Here is a 12,776-nt window from a genome sequence, read left to right as displayed (position 1 = left end):
TCTCCATCATGATGCTTAGTTCAAACTATATAGCATTACCTAAAATGCTATAGAAATAGAAAGGAATAGATTTTGTTGCGGAGTTGAAGTCACGGGTTGAGAATAAATACCATGTTTGATTAGGTATTATTCACTATATTCGGATGGAAGTTGATGGTGTTTTTGTAGTACATTTGATGTGTGTCCGGGACTTCGGATGACCAATAGTGATGGGATTTTTTTATTCTGTTTCCATGAAATTTGAAAGCACATGATTTTTTAATATGGAGTTGTTCTAGAAAATTGAGTACTTTGGATTTACATACTTTTGGAACAAGGTAATGCCATTGTTTTAGCTTTGAAATAACCGCATTTCATCACATGTGCAGAGGATTGCATTTCTAGCTAGCATTGTCTGATTGCCCGACCTTGATGCTGTGTACTACAATTGCTTTGTCTAATCTTCTTCGTGTGCTTGGTTGTGCATGTGTTTGGTTGCTGCTGTGTACTGGGATTGAGCTTGAGCTTGAGCTTGGGGTCATTTTCTCAAATTTACAACTGGGTTCATTGATCCTTGTTTGGAGTGAATTGGACTTGTGAATTGTGACTTGTACTTCCCATTGCCAACATGTTGTTATCAGCCTTGTTATTTTAGAAAGTAGTTCAAATAACTAATACAATGTGTAAACTGTGTATTGATGGATGTGTTTCAGATCAGTGGCAATGTAAAGTTCAGATTAGTCCACAATATGCCGACAATGTTGTAAATTTATTTTTCAGAAAGCAGTTCAAATAAATAGTACAATGTATTTTTCAGATTATTGTAATTTTTTTTTTTTTGGATTAGTTTATGTCATTTAAATAGTAATTTTCAGACTTTGGGCCAAACACACAATGACATATCCTGAATTGAATTAAACTTGGACTTCTCATGATTGCATAAAAGTTCTATTGAGATAAGTAGTACTAAAAACACTATTGTTGGATTAAAAATACATTAAAAATATATTCAGGTAACAAAATTAAAGCAGATTATTGCAAACAATTTGTAAACAGGTTATTGTAAATAGGTTATAAAAAAAAATTAAAAACAATGATAATCAAACATGGTTTTTTTTTTTTGCCAACAATTGGAATAACCAAACATGTTTTGTTTTCAAAGTTCTTGAAACGCATGACCTACCAAACATGTTTTGCATGTTTCTGTTTTCAACATTTCTACAGCAAAATATCGTTCCCAAACATATTTTCGATTTTTTCCCAAAACGCTCCTAAAGCAACAACACTGTTTCTGTTTTAGCCAAAAACAAAACGCATGCCAAACGGGCCCTAAAAACATTTCTTATAGTTTGAAAAGTTTGTAAATAATATCTTTTATGTTCAAATTTCACCTTTAACATAAAAAGTGAGAAAATAAAAACTTTTGTCAGATAAATAATAATTAGTAGGCAAAAATACCAAAATAACCTCCACTCTACTCATATATAAAATAAAAAAAAAAAAAGAAAAAAAAAAGAAGAAGCTAGAAGATAAAATTACTTAAAGGAACAAACTCAAATGATGTCATTTGAGTTGTTTTACAAATGGAGCGCCACCTGGAGCAAGGAGGAAGCCATGTGATACAAAACAAAAATAAATAATAATAAAGGAGGAGAAATATTTTATCACAATCTATAAATATAATTTTCCTCAAATTCATATATATACATATATTTTTTAAATCCTCTCAAGTTCATCAAAATTTATTTGCTACATAATTAAATTTAAACATATTCATTTGGATTTTGGAATCCACCAATTCAAATGGAACCAGCGTGTTTCTCATGTACTCGGTATTACTTTTGGAAAATAATTTCCTCTCATCAGTATCCACCATCGAAATAAGCTTTTTTTTTTTGCTTTGCTAGGAAAGTTCGTATAAAGCTTAGCCCAAAAGCGTGTTAATGGTAGAAAAAAAATATAGTACTAATTTAGTAATGTGTTCAAACAATCATTTATATGTGTGTTAAATGTAAGAAAGTAAATGAAAGTAGATACAAAATAAAAAATAAAAAAAATAATCACAAACACAATTATACCTCTTGTAATGGATGCTTTTGACCCGAAAATATTTACTTTCTGCCAAAAAAATCGCACTCATTTACTCCAAGAATACTCTCACATCTTACCATTTTGAAATAAGAAAATTTTTTTCTAGCGTGTGTTTTCAATAACTACTTATACCTTGTTATTTGAAATCAATAAATATAATTTTCGTCAAATTCATATATATATTTTTTATATCCTCTCAAGTTCATCAAAATTTATTTGCTATATAATTAAATTTAAATATATTCATTTGGATTTTGAAATTCACCAATTCAAATGGAATCAACATGTTTTTCATGTACTCCGAATTACTTATGGGGAATAATTTGCTCTCATCCAGTACCCACCATCTTTATTTTTTATAAAAAGATCAAATACCAAATAAGTTTTTTCTTGTTGTTTTAGGAAAGTCGGTATAAAGCTTAGCCCAAAAGGGTGTTAATGGAATAAAAAAAAATTATAGTACTCCCTCCGTTTTATATTATTAGTCCATTTTTTTCTTTTTACACGTTCCAAATTAGTTGTCTTTTTTAAAAAGTCAAAACAAATAAATTCTATATTTTCATCATTGTCTTTTATCTTTTAAAAAAAAAACAATGCATTAAATGCATGTGCTCTTAAAAACTCCAATTTTTATATATAAACCTCTAATGTAGGACAGAGGGAATACTATTGTAGTAATGTGTTTAAACAATCATTATATGTGGGTGAAATCTAAGAAAGTAAATGAATGTAGAGAATAAAAAATAAATAAATAAATCACAAACACAATTATACCTCTTGTAATGGATGCTTTTGACCCCAAAACATTTACTTTCTGCGGAAACATCATCACCACACATGACACACACATGATACTATTCATGCATATTATTGTTAATAACCAAAATATTTGAATGTACAATTTATCTTGATTTGTCAACGAGTGGATATCAGAAAATGAAATTAGACTCCAAGAATACTACTATCACATCTTTATCCCGTTGTTGTTGTTGTTGTTTTTCTAAGAAAATGGATCGGCACAAAATTACATAAAATGTAATCGAAACTTTATAATCATTTGAATTAGTATTGTTCCATCCCATTTTGTAGGATTAATTGTATCATTCTTTTAATTAGAAAACCTAAGTCTTGCACTCATCCAACCCACCTTGTTACCATCTCAAACTTGGAGGACAAGGAATTATAAATTAGAAGATACCAATACAAACTCCAGAATCAAGAACCACACTATCGCATTGGTTGCACCAACAATATGAGCATTAAGAGCATTTCTAATGGTTATATATATATATATATATATATATATATAAATCATAATAGATTTGTACAAAAATTTTGAACTAATTATTTTTAGTTCTAAACATTATTTTATACCTTTTGTATAAAATATATATGTCAACAACAATCAATCACGTCTCATTCCGAAGACCCCATATAACTTTTACAAACATATCATCTATATTTTTAGACTAATTATTTTTAGTTCCAGCTATTATTTTATACTTTTTTGTGTAAAAATATATCTGCCAATAACAACCAAATATATCTGCTAAAAACAACAAACCACATATCATGCCCAAGACCCCACATAACTTTTACAAACCTATTTAATATATGGTTTGATTCATTAATGGAATGAGAAAGAGGAAGGAAAAAATAAATATATTGGGTTGATTCGTTAATTGAATGAGACAGAGGATAAGAAATGAAATATGTTAATATGGCTGTATAAAAGGATTGTGTTGCAAAATATACAACAATTTATCTTAATTTGTGAATTTATTTTGCAACAATTTATCTTAATTTGTGAATTAGTGGATTTCAGAAAATGAAATTAGACTTCAAGAACACTACTCTCACATCTATCTTGTTTTTTTATTTATTTATTATTTTTTAAGAAAAATAGATCAGCACAATATCAACTAAATAAATTAATATTTAGATTATTTTAAAACGGCTCATTTATCACGAATCCTTCTTGATACCTGCTTTATAAAATTCTTTTCAAATTCTTATTATATGATTTTGAATATTTTAGTGCTAAAATTTCAATGAAATTTCAACAGTAAAATTTCAATGAGACAAAAATGAACAAAAGTGTAATGAGATTAAAATTGAAAAAAAAAAATGATATCTTATTTGACTGCAAAGAAATCTAAAGAACATGCATCATTGTTGTATTACGGCAATATCAATCAACATTATCTAGGTTCTATAATAATTGTATCATATTACAATGAAGACTTTCTGTAGAGTAGCCGATAGTATGTAATTGGTTTCTAGCTCTTGTTAAATGATTTCAAATATTTCAACAGTGCAATTTTAAATTTGAATAATATATTGTAATTACATATAAATCTTTTATATTACATTTAGGTTATTTTAAAAATAATGAGATAGTTTTTGTTAGGAACCAAGCGATGGGATTGACTAAAAGCATTATTACCTTCAAAATATTTCTTTGAACAAATAAAAGATCCAACATATGAACAACACAATAAAAAGTAGAGTAAATAGCATGTTTCAAGTGACTTAAAGTCAAAAAAATGTATAATAAATAGCATATAAAGAACCAAAACTAAAGCAACAGTCATCAAATAATCAGAACATAACCATAGTATTAATTAATACAATGACTCAAAATGTAAACATTGAGAATATTGAAAAATATTAAGAATAAACACTAAGAATATAAGGGAATTCAAAAGAAAAGTTCTAAACTGGTATAATGGAATTTTTGTTTGAAACAGTGAATAATGAGCAAGAAAAAAAATGTAATCTTTCCATTTTTGGTATTCAGAAAATATAGATATATATAATATTTTTTTACCACTCCAATGTCAAAACAAATGGAGTTGCGATTAAAGTCAAATCTTCCAAAAGGATGTTGTAATATAAAAATTATACGGACTAAAAAGATTATGTGATGCTACAACTACGAGAGGCCTGAGGCTGACACTATAATTATCACCAAAAAATGTTTTCGAACTCGCATTTTACTTGCTTTTCTTTTGTTTTATTAGAAAAAATAGATTACCAGAATTCTCTTATTTATGTATTCCAAACTTTATAATTGTTTCAAAAAATATAGTTACACTCCATTTTATAGAATTAATTGTATCATTTCTTTTATTTAAAATAACCAAGTGTTGTACTTCTCCAACCCATCATGTTACTATCGTGCACGGGATTCACTAGTGTTATGATCTTAATTTAGATAAATAAATTAATTTGAAATCAAGTGTACTAGAATTTACATAAACGGTTCGCTAAGCTCATTTCTGATTCTAATATAAGATTAGAGGTAGAGGAGAAATCTTTTACCACAATCATTGCTAAACTTCAATCCTCATTGTTATGTATTTTAGATAACTATAGTTAATTGAAATTCATAAATACAGAATATAATTTTTTCAAATTCATCATGGTCTATTTCTCATCACCAATGGTCTTGTGGCCAAATGGTATCTTCTCTATCTTCTAAAATGGATGATGAGAGTTTGTTTCCAAAAGAGCAAAATGGGTATGTGAGTTTCTTGTCAATGACAAAAATATAAATAAATAACAAATAAAAAATAGTATATATCTTACCTAATTAAATCTAAATCAAATAAAAAAAAAAAATTAAATCTATTCATCAGTTTGTGTTACTCACGATCATGTTTTGGCCTTCGTGATTTTTTTTCCATAATTGTCTCTTTGCGAAGTTTTTATCTAATAGAAATTATAGATTGTTATTATATTTGTTTTTGAGTAATAATACTTGTAAAACAAGTTTTTACTATTTTTTGTTTACAAATCTTTTCTAACTCACCTATAAAAAAAAGGTGGCATCTTTGTAAACACTTTTATTATAATTTTTCGACTCATTCACAGTACAACGGTGAAGCCTCCTACAAATAAGAGAAGAAATTATGAGAATGAAAAGAAATAGAAAATAGAAAATAGAAAACAAGGAGGATTTGTCTTCACTATTCATCTAATGACACCAGGTTTTCAATAATAGGAAACTATATCAATTACTCGATGATTTTTCTCTTGAGAAATTATTAAAAATTTTGGTTCAATTTTGTGAATCATTTTTTTCTAATTTCACAAATTCCAATTCCCAAATTATAATTTTGTGCAACCGAACATATTCTGAAAGTTAACATCTCAAACAAGAATTATTGCCCCCAATCTATAATTGCTCACCCCGAGCTCTCTCTCTCTGCTCTACACTCTTTGGAGCAGATTGCCTGTTGCTGTTTTTATCGCAAAGGCATTCCAACAACTACGTAATACAAGGTGAAATATGACCTGTGCTTGTCGACTTTATAAGCGGCAACAATTTGTATAGTGCAGTTGCAATTTGTAGCTAGCAATTGCATTAAATGCAAACATTGTTCACCAACTAATATGAGCCACCAATATTGTTAAAATTGTGTCATCCTTGATGACTTAAATTGAATTCAACACGTAGGCACGAAAGGTTTAAATTAGAAGGTGAAGTTGAGTGAGCCGGAGTTACCCGCCTGATTGAGAGAGAGTTTAGTGACTCGGCACTTGTTGAAAAATATAGTGCGTCATTAATTAAATGTGATTGATTGCAAGAACAACTGTCTAAATGTTATTAACATAAATTAGCCATTTATGATAGGTTTGCTCCAATTTTAGGAATAGTATATTGATTTGATTATACAACTCGGTTAATAGTTAATTCACTGCACTCGTGCATAATGGGTTCTGTTATTTTGGGTTCTGTTATTTAGGCTGCAATTGGTTTTTTCACGAAATCTACAATGCTGCCCAACTAGCAGTTTGGATTTATTCAGCATATCCCAGTAGAAGGCTCGTTATTGAGTTCACAGCACTTGAAACTTTGGAAATTGGTACTATCTGTTAGGATATGTGTGCCTTAGCATAGCAAATTCTAATTTTGGATTGTAAAAGTGATGGTTTCTTTTTTGGATATTATTATTAAAGCATTATACAATTGGTGAATGGAATGTATTATTTTTCGATTCTTTATGGAATTGATGGTGTCTGCTTGATTACAAAATATATTTATATATGTATGTAATGGCAATTAATACTATGATATAAATTAGTAATTATAAATGGTTTAAAGTCGGTAATTATGGATGGACATTTAATTAGTTAAGACTTAAACCGAGTCCACGATAGATTGAGATATATTGCGAGAGCTGTCGTATGCAATTGCTCTCTATCACAGTCATGGCTTTTGACTCTCAAGCATGAAAGAAGTATAGATTATTTTATTAATTAATAATTACTTTGATTTGTTCGGCGGATACCTCGGGATCCTTAGATCGACACTTTGGGTAGTTATGTAATTAATAATTAGAGATCTATATTCTCAATATTTGCATCAGTGCAATTTGTATTTATTTTGTTTTGATTATGGTTGATCACAAATTAAATTCGAAGACGTTCGTATGTTTTAGACAAATGTTTTCTATATATATTTATTATTATTATTTTTTGTCAAATAAATATTTTATTGTGATCGAGCCGGAAATAATCAAAGGTAACAAAATAATTATATTAATTATGTTGTCGGATTGATGGCTTTAATTATCCGATAAATAATTAAGCATAGAGGGGTCAAAGTGCAACATTGACTTAGAGGTTATTTACTATTTAATTGGAGTGCAATTAATTTATTTTAGTGAAGTAGAAATTAATTTATGAATTAATTAAATTGGGTTCATGGTTTAATGGACCGAACCAATTATTAATTTATAGGAGCCAAGAAAATAGTAAGCCCAAAAGGATTCTCACCAATAGCCCAAGTTGATATTGGAGTCATGTTAGGATTGAGAAAGTTGAATTAGAGATGGAGAATGATTTATTGTTTCCTTATTCTTATTTTTATTTTGCCTATATATACATGAGTTCATATATATTTTAGATGTGACTTGGAGAACAAGAAAAAGGAATACACTTTCTCTCTCTAGATTTTAGGGTTTTGTTTTCTCTTCTAAAGGAGGCTACCACCAGCCTAGATTCCAAGGTCATTCATCAAGGCATATTGGTGATTCCTAAAGGGAAGATAATAATCGAACGGAAGGAGAAAGGATCTTGCTGAAGGGATCTACAATAAGTGAGAACATTCACTTTAGAGGAAAGTTCAAAAGGTTTACTCAGACCTTTGATGTAAGTATTCAATTTGTTTATCGAATTATGCATCATCTTTTATTTATCTTTGCATGAAACTTGTCTCTGTGTGATGAATCAAGATCCGTGATTGCAAATCCCTCAAAAGTTTTAAAAACTTGCACGTTTCCCAACACTATCCACATATCCAAATACGAGATCAACGAAACTTTTCAGACTAAAGTGAATACGGTTGGGCCTTTCTCTTTCTGGGCTTTGGGCCTCTTCCTTCTACAATTCCTTCTTTTAATTAATACACATTGATTTACCATAATAATAATAATAATAAAGAAAATGTAAGGTTTGCAACACAAGAATTATTATTTTGGCTTACTTTTGAAATCAAAAGCTTAAATCTTGCATAACAAAAATACAAATTCATTGTAATGGTTGTCATTATTGCAATACATCATTGGCACTTCTTGTACATTTATGTAAATGCACGTATAATATTCATTATAAAAATTCAAGAGAGAAAAAGAAAAAATTACACTAATTAATATCATCTCATATTTAATAAAAATACATAAATCTTACTTGACAAACATTTTCTTTAAAGAAAAAAAGTGCTTATAAGAAAAATATTTAGAATTATATGTTAATCTCTGTTAACGAGTCTTGGGAGCATTGTAAAGTAAAAAAACTAGAATGTTGTGCAACCAAGATGACAAAAAATAATATCACTATATACGCTAATGCTTTTAGTTATCACTTTTTAAATGAAAATTTTTATAACTACTCCTATAATAAGTTACTAAAGTATTTTTTTTTATTTTTTATTTTGGTTTCTCATATTGTTTTCCTTAAAGATAGGACCCCATCTCACATGGGATTGGTTAGCTGGACCTTAGATCAAAGCCTTGTAAATGATCATGTTTCTCGCTTGGGCTATATGTCTCTATCGTGCCACTTTGTTATTGTACCTTTTTGACTGAGCCCAATGGCTGGTCTTATGCATCATTTTAATGTGGATCCGCTTAGAATCTTCACCCATAGGGTGAAACGACGGTTGCTCAGTCAAGGTGCCTGGAAATAAGTTATATGTAATGTGACCAAGTGGACTGCACATGCAAATAAGTGAAGAAGAAACGCAACAAAATTAATTGAAGACCTTATAAGATACCTGGCGGAAGCACCATGCTAGTAGATATGAAATTCTTTTATTGATGTCGCCGTGAACCAATATGAGCTCATCAAATTTAGCTTCTTTGCCCACTCTTATTCTTCTTTCTATGCTTCTTTTGGTTCCTTCCAAAGGCGCTGACGAACCATTCTTAATACTTTGCGGTCAAAATGTGCCCAATGATCACCCCAACTACTAACTCACCTCCAAAACCCATGCATATCACAATCCGATCACTTTTGATTCATAAATCTTGATTCATCACATAGAGACGAGTTTTATGCAAAAATAAAAATATGATGTATCATTCGATTAATGGATTGAATACTTACATCAAAGGTCTGAGTAAACCTTTAAAACTTTCCTCTAAAGTGAATGTTCTCACTTATTGTAGATCCCTTAGCAAGATGCCTTCTCCTTGGATCTCCATCTTCTTGGTAATTATTTTGCCTTTAGGAATCATTCATAAGCCTCCATGAATTACCTCGGAAAACTAGGCTTGTGGGAGCCTCCATTAGATGAGAACATAAACCCTAATTTTCTAGAGAGAGAAAATTTATTCCTTTTTCCTTCTCATAAAAATCACCCCCTAAAATATACATAGACCATGTATATTTATAGGCAACATAAAAATAAAGAAACGGAAACAACAAATCCTTCTCCATCTCTAATTCATATGTCTCAAATCTAATATGATTCCAATATCAAGTTGGGCTATGAGTGAGAATCCATTGGGCCTATTATTTTATTGGCTACAATGAATTAATAATTGGCCCGGTCCATTGACTCAATTCAATTAATTCATAAATTAATTTCTACTCCACTAAAAGAAATTAATTGAACTCCAATTAAATAATAAATAACCTCTAAGTCAATATTGCACTTTGACCCCTCTATGCATAATTAGTTATCGGATAAATATAGCCATCAATCCGACTACTTAATTAATATATTTATTTTGGTACCTTTGATTATTTCTAGCTCGATCACAATAAAACATTTGTTTGACAAAAATAATAATTTAAATAAATAAATATATAATAAATCATTTTGTCTAAAAACACACGAAGGCCTTCGAATTTATTTTGTGATCAACTATAATCAATACAAAATAAATACAAGTAGCAATGATGCAAATATTGAAAATATAACCCTCTAACTATTAATTACATAACTACCCAAAGTGTCGGTCTAAGGATCCCGAAGAATCTGCCGAACAAATCAAAGTAATTATTAATTAATAAAAGAGTCTATACTTTTCTCATGCTTAAGAGTCAAATGCCATGACGGTGATAGGGAGAAATTGCATACGACGGCTCTCGCAATATATCTCAACCTAACGCGGATCCAGTTCAAGTCTTAATTAATTATGAGTCCATTCATAATTACCGACTATGAACAATTTATAATTACTATTTATATATCATGCATTGATTGTCATCACATACATATATATAAATATTTCTTGTAATTACATGGACACTATCAATTTCATAGTGAATCGAAACATAATACATTGAATTCACCAATTATATAAATCATAAATATTTCAGATATGTCAGGAACATATGTCACTATAATCCAGATAGGAATTTGCTATGCCAGGGCATATAAATCCCAACAGCTCCCACTTGCCCTCATAGCCAATTCAAATTGCACCTAACTCCAATGTTATCCAGATAAATTATTTATCAATGACACCTTTGATAATGGATCAACAAAGTTGTGTTCCAATGCAATGTTCTAACTACAAGTGCATTTTCTTGCCGGACAATATCATGTAGAACATGATACTTCCTCTCAGTGTATCTTGTTCCTCTATGGAACCTTGGGTCATTGGTTTAGACTACTTCTGCACTATTGTCACAACATAGCTCAATAGGCAGGCTAGTATACTCCACAACCTTTAAATCAGTGAGATCAAACTAATAGGCTTCCTTTGCCGCCTTTAAGGCTGCAATATATTCCACCTACAGGTTTGAGTCAGCAGTTGAAATCTGCTTAACAATCTACCAACTGATCTCCCTTTCATTAAGTGAACATACACTGAGTCATGAACCTCATAGTATCTACTTCTGATTGAAAATCAGAACTAGCATACCTGACTAGGACCATATCATCACATCCATAAATGAGTATGATATCATTGATTCTCCTTAGGTACTTAATAATATTTTTCACAACAGACCAGTTGTCAAGTCCAGTATTGGACTGATCTCTACTGATTATCCCTACTATGTAGCGGATGTCCTATTTGGTATAGACCATGGCATATATGAGACTCTCATATACCGAAACATATTGTTCCAGTCTCATTTGCTCAATCTCCTTTGATAGTCTTGAAAAACTACTTACTAGAGAGAGCCATCCATATCAATAAAGCAAGAACTCATTCTTTGAGTTATGCATACCAAACCTGGTCAAAACTTTATCAATGTAGGATTATTAAAATAAGCCTATTTTCCTTTTAACCTGATCTTGCAAAAGCTTGATCCTAGGAATCTAGCTTACATCCTGAAAATCCTTCATTTAAAAGTAATTGAACAACTACCTCTTTATTAATGACAAAACTTCCACATCATTCTAAATGAGTAGGATGTCATCAATATATATAGAATTAGAAAAATAATGACATTCCCTTGTACACTCATGATTTATTCACTAAGAAATCTTCTGGTATCTATTTGTAGATTAACTTACCTTCCATAGGAATCACCCTACTAGAAAGTTCTACAAGATCCCAGAATTTATTAGAATACATAGATTCCAACTCTGATTTCATAGTAACTCACCAAAACGATCTGTATCCACATCGGTTCACGCTTCCGTGTAGCTTACTGGGTCCAACTCATGTTTAACAGGGATGTCCATAATGGTCTCACCTAAAAACATGATTCTGTCGAATTGGATGATAATCCTCCCACTACATCAATGTACAGATGCAGAAATCGATGATGCTAACGCATTAATAGGGAATTCATATATTATTCTCAATCTCTATAATAAATGTGTTCACTTGTGGTACATCTGGTACTCTTACCATATTCTCTAACACTATGCTACTAGGTATGTGATTCATAATATGATTCTCCTATAGATAAACAGTGAGTGTAAACAATCAACTTTTATCATTGAGATCATAAAATAATCAGTCCTAGTGACATTTTAGAGTAGCTATCAAATCTATCATGCATATGATCTGTTTCCAACTTACTTGTCCATATCAAGCGCACATGTGCAAGACTACCCCATATGTGCATGTGATTCAAATTAAGATTTAGTCAAAAACACAGCTCAACGGTATCCTTGAGACAGACTAAGATGGAATGCAGTTCATAATGCGCATCGATGTTATTAACGCTAAACTCTTAAATGAAAGAGATAATGTAGCATAGCTGATCATAGATCTAACCATGTTAAGTGG

This window comes from Cornus florida, unplaced genomic scaffold, assembly GCF_030987335.1.
Source record: "Cornus florida cultivar Cherokee Brave unplaced genomic scaffold, ASM3098733v1 CherokeeBrave_3.0.0_Hap2_Chr05, whole genome shotgun sequence".
NCBI lineage: Eukaryota > Viridiplantae > Streptophyta > Magnoliopsida > Cornales > Cornaceae > Cornus > Cornus florida.
This window is presented reverse-complemented; position numbering follows the sequence as displayed.